This window comes from Desmodus rotundus, chromosome X (genome assembly GCF_022682495.2).
Source record: "Desmodus rotundus isolate HL8 chromosome X, HLdesRot8A.1, whole genome shotgun sequence".
Lineage (NCBI taxonomy): Eukaryota > Metazoa > Chordata > Mammalia > Chiroptera > Phyllostomidae > Desmodus > Desmodus rotundus.
Window position 1 is genome coordinate 40,104,211 of NC_071400.1, and position 21,101 is coordinate 40,125,311.

The window sequence follows — 21,101 nt, forward strand, 5'->3', positions numbered from 1 at the left end:
TCTACCCAACCCAATTTATGGGTCCACCCAAGCTGCTTTTCCATATGAATAACTGGTCTTGGCTCCTGCTGCACAACTTCCTAAATCCTCTCAAACAAGCAACAGCTGGCCTCAGTGAGCCCCAGGCCTAGCACTAGCAGCGGCCAGTCTAGAATCAAAGCTTAGCTTCACCTGGGAATCTCCAAGCCCAGCATAAGTAGGAGTCATCTCAAATTGCTTTATAGTTCAGGCAGGGTGGACTGGGGGAAAAAACAGGTGGGGGCTGACCTTGGCCTGCACCACCTGGGAAACCCCAGGGCCTGCACACCCAGTGGACAGCTACAGACCATGCCAGAGCACCACCACCCTGTCGGTGCACAGCTGATCCTCCATGGAGAGTGGAGGTTGGGGTAAGTGGTCACAGCCAATCCTTGCAGCTGACTGGACTGGGTAAGTCCCTCCCATTGACCTGCCAAGAGCAACCAAGGCTCAACTACAAGAGGAGGATATAAACAGCCCACATAAAGGGTGCACCTCAAGTACCCAGCTTGGGTGATAGGGGAGGCTATGCCACTGGACGCTACGGGACACCTACTACATTAGGCCACTCTACCAAGACACAGAGTCACAGCAGTTTGACCTAATACATAAAAACATAGGGAGGCTACCAAAATGAAGCGATAAAGAAACATGGCCTAAATGAAAGAACATATCAAAACTCCAGAAAAAGAGCTAAACTAATTGGAGACAAGCAATCTATCAGATGCAGAGTTCAAAACACTGGTTATAAGAATGCTCAAGGAACTTAGTGAGGACTTCAACAGCATAAAAAAGATCCAGACAGAAACAAAGGCTACACTAAATAAAACAACAATTTACAGGGAAACAACAGTACAGTGGATGAAGCCAAGAATCGAATCAATGATTTGGAACATAAGGAAGCAAAAAAACAACCAATCAGAACACAAGAAAAAAAATTATCCAAAAATTCAGGGTAGTATTAGCAGCCTCTTGGACAATTTTAAAAGATCCAACATTCACATTGTATGGGTGCCACAAGGAGACAAGAAAGAGCAAGAAATTGAAAACTTAGTTCAAAAAATAATTAAAGAAAACTTTGGAAAAGGGCGAGACTCCTGGCCAAGATGGAGACGTAGGTAGACACGCTGTGCCTCCTCGCACAACCAAGAGAAGAACAACAACAATTTAAAAATAAAATGCAACCAGAACAGACAGAAAAGCGAACTGTATGGAAGTCCAACAACCAAGGCGTTAAAGAAGAAACATTCATCCAGACCGGTAGGAGAGGAGGAGATGGGCACCTGGGGTAGACAGGACTTGCAGCAAGACAGACGCTGTTGGACCGGAAAGGAAGTGGTAGCAGACCAGGCGGTCCCACATTTGTGTGCAGATAAACTGGGAGGAACAACTGGGGAGCCAGACAGAACACGTAATCCAGGGTTCCACTGTGGGGGAAATAAAGCCTCAAAGTCTCTGACTGAAAACACTGGTGGGGGTTGAGGCAGCCATGGGAGAAACTGCCAGCCTCACAGGAGAGTTCGTTGGAAAGACCATCAGGGTCCTAGAATGTATACAAGCCCACCCACCCAGAAATCAGCAGTAGTAGCGCGCAATTTGATTGTGGGTAGTGGGAGAAGTGACTGACAACCAACAGAGAGACGAGCAACCACAATTGTTCCCTCTCAGACTACTCCCCCACCTACAGCGTCACAGGGCAGCCACATGGGTTGCCCGGCCCTGGTGAACACCTAAGGTTCCTCCGCTTATACGTAACAGGCACGCCCACACTAAAAAAAAAAAAAAAAGGCCCAAATGAAAGAACAGATCAAAGCTCCAGAAAAAAAAACAAAACAACAACAACTAAGCAATGAAGAGATAGCCAACCTATCAGATGCACAGTTGAAAACACTAGTAATCAGAATGCTCACAGAATTGGTTGAATATGGTCACAAATTAAGAGGAAAAAATGAAGGCTATGCTAAGTGAAATAAAGGAAAATGTACAGGGAACCAACAGTGATGGGAAGGAAACTGGGACTCAAATCAACAGTTTGAAGCAGAAGGAAGAAAGAAACATTCAACCAGAACAGAATGAAGAAACAACAATTCAAAAAAAATGAGGACAAGCTTAGGAACCTCTGGGACAACTTTAAATGTTCCAACATCTGAATCATAGGGGCGCCAGAAGGAGAAAAGGAAGACCAAGAAATTGAAAACATAATGAAGGAGAACTTCCCCATTCTGGCAAAGGAAATAGACTTCCAGGAAGTCCAGGAAGCTCAGAGAGTCCCAAAGAAGTTGGACCTGAGGAGGAACACACCAAAGCACATCATAATTACATTAGCCAAAATTAAAGATGAGGAGAGAGTCTTAAAAGCAGCAAAAGGAGACAGTTACCTACAAAGGAGTTCCCATAAGACTATCAGCTGATTTCACAAAAGAAACCTGGCAGGCAACAAGGGGCTGGCAAGAAGTATTCCAAGTCATGAAAGGCAAGGACCTACATCCAAGATTACTATATCCAGCAGAGCTTTCATTTAGAATGGAAGGGCAGATAAAGTGCTTCCCAGATAAGGTGAAGTTAAATGGGTTCATCATCACCAAGCCCTTATTATATGAAATGTTAAAGGAACTTATCTAAGAAAAAAAAGATGATGAAAACTATGAACAGCAAAATGACAGCAAACTCACAGTTATTAACAACCGAACCTAAAACAAAAACAAAAACAAACTAAGCAAACAAATAGAACAGGAACACAATCACAGAAATGGAGAGCACATGGAGGGTTATTGGTGGGGGAGCAGGAGGGGGGTAAAGGGGGAGAAGGTACAGAGAATAAGTAGCATAAATGGGAGATAGAAAATAGACAGGGGGAGGTTAAGAATAGTATAGGAAATGTAGAAGCCAAAGAACTTATATGTATGACCCATGGACATGAACTAAAGGTGGAGAATGTGGGTGGGAGAGGGTGTGCAGGGAGAAGGGGAATAAAGGGGGGGGGGAAGTGGGACAACTGTAATAGCATCATCAATAAAACATTTGTAAAAATAAAATAAATAAAAAAGAAAACTTCCCTAATTTGATGAAGGAAATAACGTACAAGTCCACGAAGCACAGAGAGTCATAAACAAGGTGGATGGATAGATACAAACAGGCCCACTCCAAGACACATCATAATTAAAATGCCAAAGGTTAAAGGTAAAGAGAGAATCTTAAAATCAGCAAGAGAAAAGCAGTTGGTTACCCACAAGGGAGTTTCCATAGACTGTCAGCTGATTTCTCAATAGAAACTTTGCAGGCTAGAAGGGATTATCAGCAAGGCATATTCAAAGTCATGAAAGCAGGGACCTATAGTCCAGATTGCTCTACCCAGCAATGCTGTTATCTAGAATTGAAGGACAGATAGTTTCCCAGACAAGAAAAAACTAAAGGAATTCATCATCACCAAACCATAACTGTATGAAGTGTTAAAGGGACTTATTTAAGAAAAATAAGACCAAAACTATGCACAATAAAATGACAAAAATACACATCTATCAACAATTGAATCTAAAAAGCAAACAAGAACAGAGACAGAGCATTTTGATGGCTGCCAAAGTGAAGGTGAGGGGATTAAGAAGTACAAATAGGTAGTTACAGAATAGCCATGGGAACATAAAACACAGTATAGGAAGTGGAGTAGCCAAAGAACTTACACGCATGACCCATGGACATGAACAAGTTGGGGGTGACTGCCTGAAGGAGTGCAGGGTGCTGTTGGGTGGGAGCAAAGGGTGAAAAATCAGGACAACTGTAATAGCATAATCAATAAAATATAATTAAAAAAAAAACAAGTAACACAAGCTAGAAACTGTCCCCAAAGCTAACTAGTCCCCAGATCCTATTGTTCTCATCACCTATAGATCTTGAATGCCTTCTCACTGCCACTTCCCTAATCCAAGACATAACTATCTGACATATAGACTACAAAATAGCCTCCTGACTAGTCACCCTACTTCGAATCTATTTTCCACACTGCTGCTAAAGTAATCTCTAAATCCAAAAAGGATCACGGAGAAACTCAGTGTCTTTTAATAGTTCTCAGAATTGAGTTTTTCATGTGGTTAACAAGGGCTTTCATGATCTGCTTCATATATATATATATATATATATATATATATATATATATTTATATTTATATATTTTATTGATTATGCTATTACAGTTCCATTTTCCCTCCTTTATTTCCCTCCGCCCTGCACACCCCCTCCCTCCTACATTCCCCCGCTTTAGTTCTTGTCCATGGGTCATACATATAACTTCTTTGGCTTCTACATTTCCTATACTATTCTTAACCTCCCCCTGTCTATTTTCTACCTATCATTTATGCTACTTATTCTCTGTACCTTTTCCCCCTCTCTCCCACCCCTCCCTCAATGATAACCCTCCACGTGTTCTCCATTTCTGTGATTCTGTTCCTGTTCTATTTGTTTGCTTAGTTTTTTTTTTTTTTTTATGTTCAGTTGTTTATAGCTATGACTTTGTTGTTATTTTACTGTTCATAGTTTTCATCATCTTTTTTTTCTTAGATAAGTTCCTTTAACATTTCATATAATAAGGGCTTGGTGATGATGAACTCCTTTAACTTGATCTTATCTGGGAAGCACTTTATCTGCCCTTCCATTCTAAATGATAGCTTTGCTGGATATAGTAATCTTGGATGTAGGTCCTTGCCTTTCATGACTTGGAATACTTCTTGCCAGCCCCTTGTTGCCTGCCAGGTTTCTTTTGATAAATCAGATCATAGCCTTATGGGAACTCCATTGTAGGTAACTCTCCTTTACTCTTGCTGCTTTTAAGACTCTCTCCTTATCTTTAATTTTGGCTAATGTAATTATGATGTGCTTTGGTGTGTTCCTCCTCAGGTCCAACTTCTTTGGGACTCTCTGAGCTTCCTGGACTTCCTGGAAGTCTATTTCCTTTGCCAGATTGGGGAAGTTCTCCTTCATTATGTTTTCAATTTCTTGGTCTTCCTTTTCTCCTTCTGGCGCCCCTATGATTCAGATGTTGGAACATTTAAAGTTGTCCCAGAGGTTCCTAAGCTTGTCCTCATTTTTCTTGAATTGTTGTTTCTTCATTCTGTTCTGGTTGAATGTTTCTTTCTTCCTTCTGCTTCGAACTGTTGATTTGAGTCCCAGTTTCCTTCCCATCACTGTTGGTTCCCTGTAGATTTTTCTTTATTTCATATAATGCAATCTCCATTGCTGCCTGAGTCTTTTTTATGCTGTTGAAGTACCCAGTTGAGTTCCTAGTGCATCCTGATTACCAGTGTTGTGAACTCTGCATCTGATAGCTTGGCTATCTCTTCATCGCTTAGTTGTATTTTTTCTGCCGTTTTGATCTGTTCTTTCATTTGGACCATTTTTTGTGTGTGTGAGCATGCTTGTTACATAGTAAGGGGTGGAACCTTAACTGTTCACCAGAGTGGGGCAAGCCACGGGACTGTGCTAGGATGCTGTGTGTGGGGGAGTGGTCAGAGAGGAAACAGTGCCGCTTGCTGAGCTCTGCCAGTTTTCAGTCACTTCCCCAGCTACCCAGAAGCAGATTGGGCCCTTCTGATGCTGATTTCTGGGTGGGTGGGCCCATTCTAGGACTCTGTTAGTCTCTCCAACAAACTCTCCTATGAGGCTGGGAATTTCTCTGGCCCACGCATCAACTCCCACAGGTGTTTTCAGTCAGAGACTTTGAGACTTTATTTCCCAGCAATGGAACCCTGGGTTGCATGGTCTGTCTCACACCCCAGTTGTTCCTCCGGGTTTATCTGCAGGTGAATGTGGGACCACCCAGTCCACAATCCACAGCCTCGCTGGGTCTGCCAGCTGCCGCCATGCCTCGAGTCCTATCCACCCGGCTGCCGATCTCCGCCCATCCTACCAGTCTGGGTGAATATTTGTTTTTTAGCTCCTTGATTCTCAGACTTCCATACAGTTTGATTTTCTGTCAGTTCTGGTTGTTTTTTGTTTTTAAATTTGTTGTTGTCCTTCTTTTGGTTGTGCGAGGAGGCACAGTGTGTCTACCTATGTCTCCAACTTGGCCAGAAGTCCTCTCTGTCAAATATGCTTCCTATCTATCTTAAAAGCCATCTCTTTCACCACTTTCTTCTTGAGCACACTCTGCTCCCAGCCAACCTAAATGATTTGTGCTTCCCTCCAAACCCCAAATTCTCTACATCTCTTCTATCCTTAATCTTCTCCAGCCTAATGTTTACACATTTGTTAACAGAAATGTGATCTTTTCTGGAAAGCCTTCCCTGCACCACACTAAGATCAGTGCCCATCGTCTGTGTTCCCATTGTCCAATAGCACCATTTATATATTTCTAACATTGCACTTGCTTCAACGCATTCTCATTGTTCATACGGTTGCCCTTCCCACTGAAAAGTGATCTCCTCCAGAGCAGGACCTATGCAATTAATATCTGTATACAAAAGGCCTGGCATATAAAATAATTTGCAGATGACTTAATAGTGTACATAGAAAACCCTAGAGACTCCATCAAAAAACTACTCAACCTAATAATTGAATCTGGCAAAACAGTGGGATACAAACCCAATTTTCAGAAATCAAAGGCATTTTTGTATACCAACAATGAAACATCAGAAACAGAAATCATAAAAAAATTACCATTTGCTATTGCAACAAGAAAAATAAAGTACATAGGAATAAACCTAACCAAGGAGGTTAAAGACCTGTACTCAAAAAACTACAGGAGACTAAAGAAAGAAATTAAGGAAGACACAAGTAAATGGAAGCATATACCATGTTCATGGATGGGAAGAATTAATTAACATCATCAAAATGTTCATACTACCCAAAGCAATTTACACATTCAATGCAATCACGAAGAAAATACCAATAACATATTTCATAGATATAGAACAAACATTTCAAAAATTTATATGGAACTGTAAACAATCCTGAATAGACTCAGCAATTTTGAGAAAGAAGAACAAAGTATGAGGGATCCCAATATCTGATATCAAACTGTATTACAAGGCTACAGTAATCAAAACAGTTTGCTACCGGCATAACAACAGACACATAATTCAATGGAACAGAACAGGGAGCCCAGACATAAACCCATGTCTCTATGGTCAATTAATATTGGACAAAGGGGGCAGAAGCATAAAATGGACTAAAAATAGCCTCTTCAACAAATGCTATTGGAGACCTGGACCGCTACATGCAAAAACACGAAACTTGACCATCAACTTACACCATATACAAAAATAAACTCAAGATGGTTAAAAGACTTAAATATAAGCCACGACACTATGAAAGTCCTGAGAACATGGACTGGGAAATCTCAGATATCCCACACAGCCATATTTTCACTAATATGTCCCCTAGAGAAAGGTACATAAAGGAAAGAATAAACAAATGGGACTTCATCAAAATAAAAAGCTTCTGCATGGCTAAAGAAAACATCAGGAAAAAGAAAGGGGAACTAACCGTATGGGAACGTATATGTGCAAATGATACCTTGGACAAGGGTTTAACCTCCAAAATATATAAAGAACTCACATGACTCCACTGCAGGAAGACAAACAATCCAATTAAAAAATGGACACAGGACCTGAACAGATATTTCTGCAAGGAGGACATTCAGAGGGCCCAGAGACATATGAAAGTATGCTCAGAATCACTAGCCATCAGAGACATGGAAATTAAAACCACAATGAGATACTACTTCACACCGGTGAGAATGGCCATCATAAAGAAATCAACAAGTGTTGGAGAGGCTGTGGAGAAAAGGGAACCCTAGTACATTGTTAGTGGGAATGCAGACTGGTGCAGCCACTGTGGGAAACAGTATGGAATTTCCTCAGAAAACTAAAAAGGGAAGTGCCTTTTGACTTGGCAATTCCACTTCTAGGATCATACCCTAAGAACCCTGAAACACCAATCCAAAAGAACCTATGCACCCCAATGTTCATAACAGCGTTATTTACAATAACCAAGTACTGGAAACAGCCTAAGTGCCCATCAGTAAATGGGTGGATCAAAAATCTGTGGTACATTTACACAATGGAATAGTACACAGCAAAAAGAAAGGAGCTCCTACCCTTCATGACAACATGGATGGACCTGGAGAGCATTATGCTAAGTGAAATAAGCCAGACTGTGAAACACAAATACCATATAATCTTACCTATGAGTGGAACCTAATCAACAAAACAAGCAAGCAAGCAAAATAAAACCAGAGGCATTGAAATAAAGAACAACCTGACAGTAACCAGAGCAGATGGGGGAGGGGGATAACAGGAGAAAGAATGATCAATGTCATCAAGGAACATGAATAAAGGACCCATGGACAAAGCCAAAGGGGGGTAGGATTGCGGGTGGGAGGTGGGGTGTGTGGGGTGGTGAGAGGTGTGAGGGGAAAATGGAGACAACTGTACTTGAACAACAATAAAAAATTTAAAAATAAAATAAATACAAATAAAACTGACATAAAAAATAAAATAAAATATGTTCTCTTCCAAAATCCAAACTGTTCCTCTGCCAGAACAATTCTTCCCTGCACTCATACCTGTTCCTTTTTTAAAGATTTTTTAAAATTGTTATTCCATTACAGTTGTCCCAATTTCTCTCCCTTTGCCCTCCACTGCCCATACCAAATCCTGCTCCCACAGTCAATTCCCACACTGTTGTCCATGTCCATGGGTCATTCATACATGCTTTTTAACTAGTCCCTTCACCTTATTTCCACAATTATTGCCCTCTCCCCTTTGGTCACTGTTGGTCTGTTCCATGTTTCCATGCTGATGGTTCTATTTTGTTCATTAGTTTATTTTGTTCATTAGATTCCTCTTATAGGAGAGATCATATGGTATTTGTCTTTCACTGCCCAGCTTATTTCACTTAGCATAATATTCTCCAGTTCCATGCATGCTGTCACAAAAGGATGAAGTTCCTTCTTTCTTCCTGCTGTGTAGTACTCCTTTGTGTAAATGTACCACAGTTTTTTGATCCACTCAACTACTGATGGGCAGTTAGGCTGTTTCCAGCACTTGGCTATTGTGACTGGCACTGCTATGAACATAGCGGTGCATAAATTCTCTTGAATTGGTGATTTGGGATGTTTAGGGTATATTCCCAGCAGCAGAATCACTGGATCAAAAGGCAGTTCCCTTTTTAGTTTTTTGCGGAAATTCCATACTGTTTTCCACAGTGGCTGCCCTAGTTTATAGAGGCCAGGGATGCTGCTAACCATCCTGCAGTGCACGGCACAGCAGCCACTCATCCCTATGACAAAGAAGTATTTGGGTGAAAACATCCATAGTTCAGAGAGTAAGAAACTCTGTCTGAGGGAAAGCAAAACCCCAAACTATGGTGCACTTTTATGCTGAATTACATAGCTGCCTGTAAAATTCAGGGCTGTCTTTTGGGGTCTAAGATAATGAGAAAGAGGAAAAGGAGTCTTAAAGATAAAGTTCTTGTGGGCTGGGGTTTTGCTAAATGAGCAAAAACACATTTGAATGTATACTGAAACCCATATTTGGGAAAATGCTCACTTACAGAGAAATGAGCCATTGTACAAATGGCCCAAAGGGCTTTAACTGAATTCAGAGAACTCTTTACAGCCATCAGTTTTGACTCAAGCTAAGTATAGTAGACACTGTACGAGTGGAAAAGGAAAGATTAATGAACATTTTTTAGCTACTTCTATATGCCAAACACCATATAAAGTGCTTTACATGCATTATCTCTTTTAATCCTCACAATAGCACTACAAATTAGGCACTGTTATCTTCATGTTGTAGATGAGAAGCTGGCTCAAGAAGTCACATAACACATTAATGCTAAGTAAAGAAATGAGTACTTACATCCAATGCCTTTCTATTGCACCATGCTAGGATGATTCAGTGCTGAAGACACATAAAAATCAAGTTCTCAAGGCAGAAGATATCTTCTAATACTTCCAACATTTTTTTGCTCCTGTCAAACTTAAAAAACAAAAAAGTACTTTGGCGTCCACGTTAAGCCTGGATGATCCTCTGATTTTTCACGCTTGAGTAAGAGCCATCTTCTTTTGGCACGTGTCTGACTGGGGGCACTGTAGTCCCACAGGGTCATGCTAATGCTAGGAATCAAAAGATATGAACTCGTTAAATTCATCACGTGTACTTGAAATAACTATGGCATTTGCGTCACTAATCTTTGGTTTTTCATTTTCAAAATGATAAAGTTTGATTATGACAAGGCCAAGCTACGATAGATATGAAATATCCCACATACAGGCCACAGTAATATGCAACTTCAGGGTCCCTTCCCAGGACCAGATGCACTGCCTGGCCAAAGGTCCCTAGGATTCAGCCTGCTTTTTCTTCTTTCCAAAAGTGCTTTCACCATTTCTGTCCCCTTGATGTTCTTTCTCATCAATATTCCCCTTCCTCCATTCTACAGTGTGGGAAACAATCTCATTACTCCAGAAGACAATTACAGACGTTCTTTTTATGTAACCTGTTATATTATTACTAAACGAGTCCTTCTCTTACAGGCAGTGATTATGGCGTGGGCTAGAATCAGAGGAAAGCGTGGATCATGTAACTTTTCTGTTATTATTAAGAACATCATTAAGTCCTGGTCTAGCATCATATATAATGCTTCATAGGAATGAATGGTGGTCTTTGTAATAGAATTGTGCCTGCCTCATGATGCCTCAATTACTCAGTCATCAACAGCTGCCCCAATGCAAAAGACGATTTGTGCTGATGCTGTAGCACATAGACTGACCGCTGCACAGCACAACCTGCAATACTAGCCTTTCCTACTTTCCTTATACCTGCTCTAATACGCCAAGATTCATCTCCAAGGATGTCGAGGTCACATATCCACCCACCTAGCTGTTGCCATTTCTTTTTGATAATTCAGTTCAAAATTTTTCTTTCAGACTTACAGGGAGGACCTATCTGCACATCTCTTCACACTAAACATCTCTGCCTCCTTGTCCTAAAATTCTCTTTGTGGCTCTTCTTGAACTTCTGTTTGACAATTATGGGGTTATTCTTAAACTGTAGCCAAAAGTATGTGAAAATAAAATTAACTGCAATTAAATGTACAGGCTGTTAGTAAGGAGCTTCAGGAAATTTGCTGAGTCTTGGCACTCATTTTGAGCAAATAAGTTTACTTAGAGTCCACCCTTCGCAGATACCTTTCTATGTGAAGCTCAGTCAACTTACAACTGTGTCACCTCAGCATGAACTGAAAAGGTGCAAGATTTCCAAATTGGAAGGCATTTGACTGGCAGAATTAAAGTATAATGCAGTCTTTTTATAAATAAGAAGATTGTTTTCCTCAGCACTCCAAGTCCTACGACTGGCCTGTGACAAATTTTTAACATATCTCTTTCTTTGGGTTATTCAAAAAAGCAGACTCACAACAGGATCTTATTAGAATGAAACTAGGGGCTTGACGCATAATAGAACAAGAAAGAAACAAGCTTGAGGGGTGGTGTCCAAATTCCATCTTGCTGTTGCTACTGGTAACTATCCAGAGGAGGAAAACTGGTAGAAAGCGTATACTTCAGTTGCTCTGAATTAGTCAGACAGATAGTCAGACTGACTTCCCCCAGGAAGAAAAACTGTGCATAGGCACCAATCAGCTACCTCAACGTAGCCTCCACTCTGTGTACATCTGTGCTTGTCAGATGCCCCCTCTCTGGGATCCTCTTCTCAGCTTAATAAATAAACGATATCAAAAAGGTTGATTCTTTGAGGTCAGCATAATACTGGGCAATGGAAAATCAAACACAGAGGATAGGGACAATGTGTTCTACACCTACATAATAGTATCATTTCTTTTGAGGAGACATAGGAAACAAATGGCAGCAATTTTTGGCTCTTAGGATTCTGAGGGGAAAAAAAAGTGACCCGGGCATTTAAAAAATAAGTTCTGGCCGTGGCCAGGTGGCTCGGTTGATTGGAGGACCGTCCTGTACCTCCAAAGGTGGCAGGCTGATCCCCAGTCAGGGCACATGCCTGGGTTGCAGGTTCATCCCTGGTTTGGGCAGGTATGGGAAGCAGCCAAACGATGTTTCTCTCTCACATAGATGTATCTTTCTCACCCTTCCTCTCTCTCTCTCTCTCAAATCAATAAACATATCCTCAGGTGAGAATTTTAAAAAATGTAAGTTCTGAAGGCTAAAGTTATTACCTACAATAAGATTACATTCTTCCCTGTGGGAACGTGTATGTGTGCAGTCCATTTAGGATTAACTTTTTCAGGACTGCTGGAGAATTAATTGGGTCTTAACTTCTCTCTCTGGGCTGCCTTAGGCTCTAGAGATTTCTATTTAGTATTCCAAAGGAGCTTTGTGCTGGGCAGCCAGCTGTGTAACTGTGGCTTATTTACTTATGCTTCTGGCTTAGATTCTTCTGAGTGTGAGAACTGGAGAAGACAGCCCCTCCCAGAGAACACACAAGCCCAACCCAGCAGAGCAGGACTTAGTGGGGGTGGGGTTCATCCAGTGCATGAAATATGACAGTCCAGAAAGGGACTGAACTCTGAAACCACCCAAGGTCTGCTTCCTCCTCTGTGCTTCTCTTTTCTTCAATTGCTCCTGCTTTGTACATACTACCACAGATAGGGGTAGCGTGAAAATTCCAGAAGTCCAAGGTTTCAAGCTGGCACTGCTTCAGGAATTGTGGATGTTTTAAAGAAGTGTGAAAGTTAGTTAAAAAGGATATTCGTCAAAATGTTAACAATGATTATTTTTGTAGAGTGGGATTACTGGAGATTTATATTTTCTTTTGGTGGTGTCCTAACTTTTCCATCATGACCATGTCTTACTTGTGTAAATTTTTTTTTTCAAAAGGGAACTTTCCTCAATGAGTCATTTTTATTTCCCTGGTGCTCTATCTTGAAGCACCTGTAGAACAGCCTGGAAACTGTGCATAAAAACACCCAAGTGGGGAGTTTTACAGTTGCAGCATTATTGTTCTTTAAAACCAGAGATAAGGCAAAGGATAAAGACATGAACAGACTTTATCAGAAAGGCTTTGGCAGGGAAACACTTTACTCCAGATGGTTCAGATGAATAGAGTTTGTGAAAAGACTGTTTACAGTGAGTGGTCAGGGTTACAGGGAATAACGAGAGATAATGAAGTATGAGTAGGAAACCGTTACCATCTTTAGAGCCAAGGGGTCAAGGGAAGGAACAGAGTTACTAGAACCCAATGAGTGCTAGAACCATGAAGGAGGAAGAGCCCAGTAGGTGCTTTACTTGTGCAGGTATGCCTCTACTGCCAGTGATGCAATGCCAGAGCAGGGAGGGAGTGGGAAACAAGCACTCTGTTCCCCTCTTTCTTCCCACTATTTGATCTCTTACCATTTCTACCCCTTTGTCAAGCCCAAATAAAACCGACAGGCAGGGGAACCAAGAGTATACACTCTGCAGGTAAACTTCCTAGGACAGAGAGGGGACCTAGGGAGAATGGAAATTGGATGAGGGCAAATTGGTGTGGGGGCAATGAATAATCACCACAGTCCACACCTTTTGTTACTCAGAAGCCATTCCTGTTCTTTGTGCAAATGAAGAACTTTCATCTCCAACACAGAGGAGACATAAAATTCTACGAGCCACCATGTCGCTCACTACAACGTAGTGGTACTGACCAATTATATTCCTACCTGGAACCTAAATTATAAGATTAGCCATTACCAGTGCTTTTCATCAAGGAATCAAGGAAAGAAAAGTGAGAGAAAAAGATAATTGGTTATTATAAAATATGCATAGTGTTTACAGTCTCCACTTGCTGAGAAGGTGCAATACTCCCTCATTCCCTTCACCGCACCCAACACACATGTACACCCATAAAACGAGGCCTCCTCTGCATATAAACCTTCAGTAAATGTTCCTGGAGCAGTTGTCAGACTAATTAGTATCTATCCTCCTCTGGATCCACACTCTCATCTGCTCGAAGTCCATAAAAAGAGGTAGAGCCCAACAAAGCATAAATTAGAGAGATACAAGGCCTGATCCAGAGAGAGAGCCTATACTCCGAAAGACTCAAAAGCCCTCACCAGTCTGTACTGACAGGAGGAACAGGAAGCACATAGGTAAATAAGTTCTAAGGGTGCTGACCTAAGGGAATAATTATAAGGCTTGATAAAGCTGAAGTCTATATTCACCCAGAATCCAAATTTTTAAGTTTTGACACATGCAGTGAGGTGTGTTGTAATGGTCTGTTAAATTGGCTAATCAAAGCCTGAACTCAAAGATAGCCTAAGATCATTGAAATAAAAGTGCATGAACTCCTGTAACAGCCTACAGGAGGAAGAAGAGGTCCAGAGGTTCAGGGAAACGGATAAAATAAAGTGGATCTACTTGCAAACTTCTTAGCTATTTCTAACCATACCTCCTAGGAAGACACATGAGACACTCCTTTCACCAAGTCATTTGAAAAAGGTATTGATCCATGCCGTTGCAAAGGGTATAAGCTCCTTCTTTCTCTCTGCTGCGTACAATTCCATTGTGTAAATATACCATAGTTTTTGGATCCACTCGTTTGCTGATGGGCACTTCGGTTGCTTCCAGTACTTGGCTATTGTAAATTGTGCTGCTATGAACATTGGGGTGCACAGGTTCTTTTGGATTGGTATTTCAGGGCTCTTAGGGTATAATCCCAGCAATGCAATTGCTGGTTCAAAAGGCAGTTCCATTTTTAGTTTTCTGAGGAAATTCCATATTGTTTTCCACAGTGGCCTCACCAGTCTGCATTCCCACCAACAGTGCACTAGGGTTCCCTTTTCTCCGCATCCTCTCCAACATTTGTTTGTGGATTTGTTTATGTTGGCCACTCTGACTGGTGTGAGATGATACCTCATTGTGGTTTTAATTTGCATGTCTCTGATGGCTAGTGATGTTGAGCATCTTTTCATATGTCTCTGGGCCCTCTGTATGTCTTCCTTGGAGAAGTGTCTGTTCAAGTCCTTTGCCCATTTTTTAATTGGGTTGTTTGTCTTCCTGGAGTGGAGTCGGAAACTGGAGAGCATTATGCTAAGTGAAATAAGCCAGGCGGTGAGGGACAAATACCATATGATCTCACCTTTAAATGGAACATAATCAATAGAAGAAAAAAGCAAACAAAATATAACCAGAGACATTGAAGTTAAGAACAATCTAACAATAGCCAGGGCGGGGGCGGGGGCAGGGACAGTGGGAAGAGGGGATTACAGGAACTACTATAAAGGACACATGGACAAAACCAAGGGGGAGGGGGATGTGGGGGAGGGAGGTGGGTTCACCTGGGGTGGGGTGGAGGGATGGGGAGAAAAGGCATACAACTGTAATTGAATAACAATAAAAATTAAAAAAAAGAAAAGAAAAGAAAAAGGTATTGATACCCTTACTCCTCCTTCCCAATCCTGGGTAATTCAGTCTGAAAGCCATTTGGTGGAGGGCAGTGGGGTGAGGAAGGCCTGGCATAAGGTAATGGAACCCAAGCAGGGTGTGGAGGGCATCACATATGGAGGCAGTCTGGCATGGAATGTGAAAGCTGAATTGAGAAAAGGAGGAATTTCATGCAGAGTGGCCAGGCATGAGGTGCTGGCACCCAAATAGGGTTAGGACAGTGCCCATACTAGAGGGAAGTCCAACATGGGAAGTCATAGCCAGGGAGGAATGAGAAGGGCTTCCCCAGGAGAGGTGGCCTGGCATGGGCTATCAGAGTCCAAGGACAGTGAGAAAAGCAGTCATATGCAGTGAAGGGGGCTGCCTGGTCTGGGAAATCAGAGCTCCTTGCTCTGATTTCAATACCACCAAAATGGTAAGGGAAGAAACCAGAATAAACTTGTGGTATTGGAAGTGGACAGATCAATGAGAATTCAGTTTTCAATACAAAAATAGATATAGATGTAAATGTATGTATGTGTATACTTACACACACTTTAAAAACTAAAACAATAAATATATGCAAATACACACCCATGCCCACCCACCCACACACACATACACGCCTCTACATTTATTTCCTAGCTCTGTCTGCTGAAAGGACCTAGAAGCAATAAGAGCCAATAACAATGACCACACACAGCACCCAAATCTTGTTTTCTAAATACCATTTTCTGCTAAAAGAAATCAGAGCTCCTTGCTGAAGTGACTTATTATAGCACTGGAATGATAAGATGGTCCTAGAACACCTTTTTGTACCAGAAAACAAGAAAGCAAAAAAAAAAAAAAAAAACTTGGAGAATGATGAGGGCATGTCAAAAAGACAAAAAGCCAGCTTGGAAGGGCTCCCGATCAGTGGCAATTTGAGCATCAGATTAATGATAGTAACAAATTATTGAATAAAATTGGAAACCATGAGTCCATACAGATATAAGTAAATAAATAAAATTAAATTTTGATGAAGAATGGGTCATTTACATAGCTTTGAAGTACCTCCTCACAAAATAAAAATAAAAAGTAACTTTACAATGGAGAAGCCTAGTAGATACCACCTTAATCAAGTAATCAAAGTGAACATCATTAGTAATGGAACAAACACATATCACTTACTACCTGATAGGACATGATAAGAAGAATGCAGCATCACTGCTGTGATATTTCTGCTGAAGATGCTCTATCAGTCATGGTTCAATGAAAGAAACAGAACCACAACTTGTTATAGATTTGCCTTTATGCAATTATATAAGGGAGCTAGTTAAACAGTGTATGCAAGACTGTTGTCTTTGCATCTGATGCTTGAGCTTGCGGTCTTTGGGCCAGGCAGCTGGAAAGGTAAGATAGGTGTAAAGCACAGGATAACAAAAACAATGTGGAACCCACAACCACGAGCCAGGAGTTCCTGTTGCCTCTGCCCTTAGTGGTCTGGGTATCCCACAGAAGCTAGGCCCTTCGTCATGAAGCTGAACATACACCATTCACTTGACCTGGAGAACCTTAAGAATAATCTAGGTGAAGGCGGAACACTTGCAGGCCCAGCTGGTGCCACACACCAACAAGCTGAGCGAACAGATAAGCGACAGTGTGAGTAAAGTGCAAAATGTCTGTTGCTTCACTTCCACGGTCTGAATCTCCCACAAGAACCTATTTTGTGGCCCACCTCAACAAGAAACACAAGAAAGCGGTATTTGTAAAGCAGTTTTCCTTAACAAGCTGACAATTTGCACAGCCACCAGAGATACATAACATGAACCTAATCATGAGGAAATGTCAGAATAATACAAATTGAGGAACAGTCCACAGTGTAACTAATTTTTTCAAAAGTTTCTAGATCATGAATGTTAAGGAAACATTGCAGAATCATTCTAGACTAAAAGGTCATTACAATTTAACATAATGCATAGTTCTGTCCCTGAATCCCTTTGCTATGATGGACAATTGGTACGACTTCAGTGGGGTCTGAAGACTACATGGTAATATCAGTGTTAATATAGCAGGGGTGTCAAACTTGTTTTCACCGGGGGCTACATCAGCCTTGCAGTTGCCTTCAAAGGGCCGAATGTAATCTTAGGGCTGTGTAAATGTAACTACTCCTTAACTAGAAGCAAGGAGCTTGGTGCTGCCGCTGGGTAGAAACAAAGTGCCAGGCCAGATAAAACAAGGTGGAGGGCCAGATTCGGCCCGCGGGCCTTGTGTTTGCCACCTGTGTCTTATAGTTATATAGGAGGATGTGCTCGTTTATGAGAAGTATAAGCTTAAGTATCTGTGGAAATACACATTTTAGTATTCTGAGGTAGAAGGACAGCAGGTTGGCAACTTACTCTCTAAAGTTTCCAAGAAAAAAACTTACTTGTATTTGCCACTTTTCTATAACTTTTCTGTACACCTGCGGTTGTTTCAAAATTTTAAAAAATCGTAAAAATATGCATTGGTAGGGGAAACACCTGTATCTTTGACTAGCTCTGTATTGGCCATAATCTGAAGGCCAGAGATGATGATGGAGGAACACTGTAATGAAATTGGATTCCCTGATTTCAAATGGTGGGACCTAATGGGATTAAAAAGTGATCAAGATCAGGTGGCGACCTAATCACAAAATAGGAACCATTACCACAGTAACACACAGGGACTGAATGGTAATCTGATCTGTCGTTTTAAAATTTTTTTTTAAAGATTTTATTTATTTTTTAGACAGGGGAAGGAAGTGACAAAGAGAAGGAGAGAAACATCAATGCGTGGTTGCCTCTCACGTGCCCCCCACCAGGGACCTGGCCTGCAACCCAGGCATGTGCCCTGACTGGGAACTGAACCAGTGACCCTTCGATTTACAGGCCAGCACTCAAATCACTGAGCCATACCAGCCAGGGCTGATCTGATTGTTTTGATCCATGAGGATCAGTAGCAATAACTAATTTATCATAGAATCCCTACAAATGAAATATACAGTTAATCCATTAAGTTCTGCCTGGCATATATACGAGGAAAAATTATAGGTCTGCTGGAAAGAAACCTAAATTCCTTTGGTCACCATAAAGGAAATTCATGGTTTTTTTCAAAATTACATTTTATTCATTATGCTATTATAGTTGTCCCAATTTTCCCCTCTTGTCCCTCTTTACCCAGCCTTGCCACTCTCTCAAGCGATCCCCACTCTATTGTCCACATCCATGGGTGATGCGTATGTGTTCATTGGTTACCTATTCCCTATGATGTATTTTCATCCCCGCGACTATTCTGTAACTACCAATTTGTACTTCTTAATCCCTTCACCTATTTTGCCCAACTCCCTGACTCCCATCCTATCTGTCAACCATCAAAATGTTTTCTGTATCTAAGATTCTGTTTCTGTTCTGCTTCTTTGCTTTTTTGGATTCAATTGTTGAAACATATGTATTTGTTGTCATTTTATTGTCCATATTTTTGATTTTCTCACATAACATTTCATATAATAATGGTTTGGTGGGAATGAAGTCCTTCAGCTTTTTCTTGTCTGAGAAGCTCTTTATCTGTCCTTCAATTTTAAATGACAGCTTTGCTGGATATAGTCATCTAAGTTGTAGGTCCTTGTTTTTCATCACTTTGAATACTTCTTGCCAATCCCTTCTAGCCTGCAAAATCTCTTTTGAGAAATCAGCTGACAGTCATATGGGGGTTCCCTTGTAGGTAACAAACGGCTTTTCTCTTGTTGCTTTTAAGATTCTCTTTGTTTTTAACCTTTGGCATTTTAGTTATGATGTGTCTTGGAGTGGGCTTCTTTGGGTTCATCTTGTTTGGGTCTCTATGCACTCCCTGGACTTGTATGTCTATTTCCTTCACCAAGTTAGGGAAGTTTTCTGTCATTATTTTTTGAAATAGGTTTCCAATTTCTTGTTCTCTCTCTTCTCCTTTCAGCACACCCATGATGCAAATGTTGGTACACTTGAAGTTGTTCCAGAGGATCCTTACACTATCCTCATTTGGGGTGGTTAATTTTCCTTCTTGCTGTTCTGATTGGGTGTTGTTTTTTTGTTTGTTTTTGCTTCCTTATATTCCAAGTCACTGATTTCGTTCTTGGCTTCATCCACTTTAGTGCTGATTCCCATAAATTTTTCTCTATTTTAATTAGTGTATCCTTCATTTCTGACTGGTCTTTCTTATGGACTCCATGCCCTTGTTTATGCTGTTGAAATTCTCACTAAGTTCACTGAGCATCCTTATAACCAGTGTATTGAACTCAGTATCTAGTAGATGGCTTGCCTCCATTTTGTTTAGTTTTTTCTGTAGTTTTATTCTGTTCTTTCATTTGGGACATGTTTTCTGCCTCCTCATTTTGGTAGCCTCTCTGTGTTTGTTTCTATGTATTACGTAGAGCTCCAAGTCTTGGTAGAGTGGCCTAATGTATTAGGTGTCTTGTAGGGTCCAGTGGCACAGCAACCCCCCATTTCCCAAGCTGGGTACTCGAGGTGCACCCACTGCGTGGACTGTGTACACCTTCTTGTTGTAGTTGAGTCTTGATTGCTCTTGGAACATCCAAGGTCAGCCACCAACTGTGTTCTGTCCAGGGTCACACAGCATAAACTACAAAAGGGTCTGCAGATGGCTGCCACTTGTGCTGGGCTTGGAGGTGCTCAGGTGAGGCCAAGCTGTGGACCAAGGCCAGATGCTGCTAGCACCAGGCCTGGGGCATCTTTGCAAGAGGCATGGGGCTCACTGAAGCCAGATGCTGCTTCTTTGAGAGAATTTGGGAAAATCTGAAGCATGGGCCAATACAAACCATTCATATGGAAGCCACTGGAAACAGCTTGGGTGGGCTCGAAAGTTGGGTGGGGAAGGGACGCAGGAAATCATCAGGGTAGGGGACACAGTGTGAACCAGGTTGATGGAGTCTCAGATATGCTGCCTGCCTGCTGGCTCCATGGCTCTTTGTGGGAGGGCTCTGAAAAGGAACAATGGCGTCTGCCCACCTTTTTGTCTGGGAGAAATTGCCTGTGAGCTCTCACCCTGATGCCAGACAATTCAGTCCTCCCCGTCTGTCTCTGCTGCCTTTCAATCTGTTGCCTCCACACTGCTCCCAACTCAGAGGGAGTGAGTCCAAGTAAGTCTATGCCCTTTAAGTGAGACTTCCTGAGACTCCAGCAGTTTCTATCTTCCACAGTCTCAATCCCCACTGGTGTTTACAGCCAGAATTGATGGAGACTTACCTTCCTGGCACTGGAACCCTGGGATGGGCGGCCCATTGTGGGGCTTGGACCACTTGCCCCTGAGATATCCCTCCCAATTTTTATCCACCACACATGGGTGTGGGACCATCCCGTTCTGCATCTCCACCCCTCCTACCAGTCTCGATGTGGTTTTTTCTTTAATTCCATAGTTGTAAGACTTCCATTCAGCTTGATTTATGATGGTTCTGAATGATGGTTGTTCTGTAGTTCAATTATAATTTTGATGTGGTTGTGCAAGGAGGCGAGCCATGTTTATCTACGCCACTGTCTTGACCAGAATCTCAAATTCATGACTCCTTAGCCAGTTCCCAGTTGTAAGCCAGTTCACAGGCACAAAGTCCTCTAACCAAGGAAGGATCCTACAGTGCAGCTGCAGACATATACCATGAATCTTATCCCAAGGATTTTGTGGTAATTTATCAGGGTAACTGTACTGGAGAAAAAGAAATACCCAGACCTTGTAGAGAC

General features: G+C 41.6%; 1 long non-coding RNA gene across 3 annotated transcripts in view; it reads right to left on the minus strand.

Moving 5' to 3' along the window:
• LOC112321322 (uncharacterized) overlaps positions 1-21,101 on the minus strand; it is a 76,042-nt gene that overhangs the window by 11,995 nt on the left and 42,946 nt on the right. For all 3 annotated transcript variants that reach the window (XR_002976527.3, XR_006653750.2, XR_006653751.2), the window contains one exon: positions 9,869-10,125. This is a non-coding gene — a long non-coding RNA (uncharacterized lncRNA). The remainder of the gene's footprint in view (positions 1-9,868; positions 10,126-21,101) is intronic.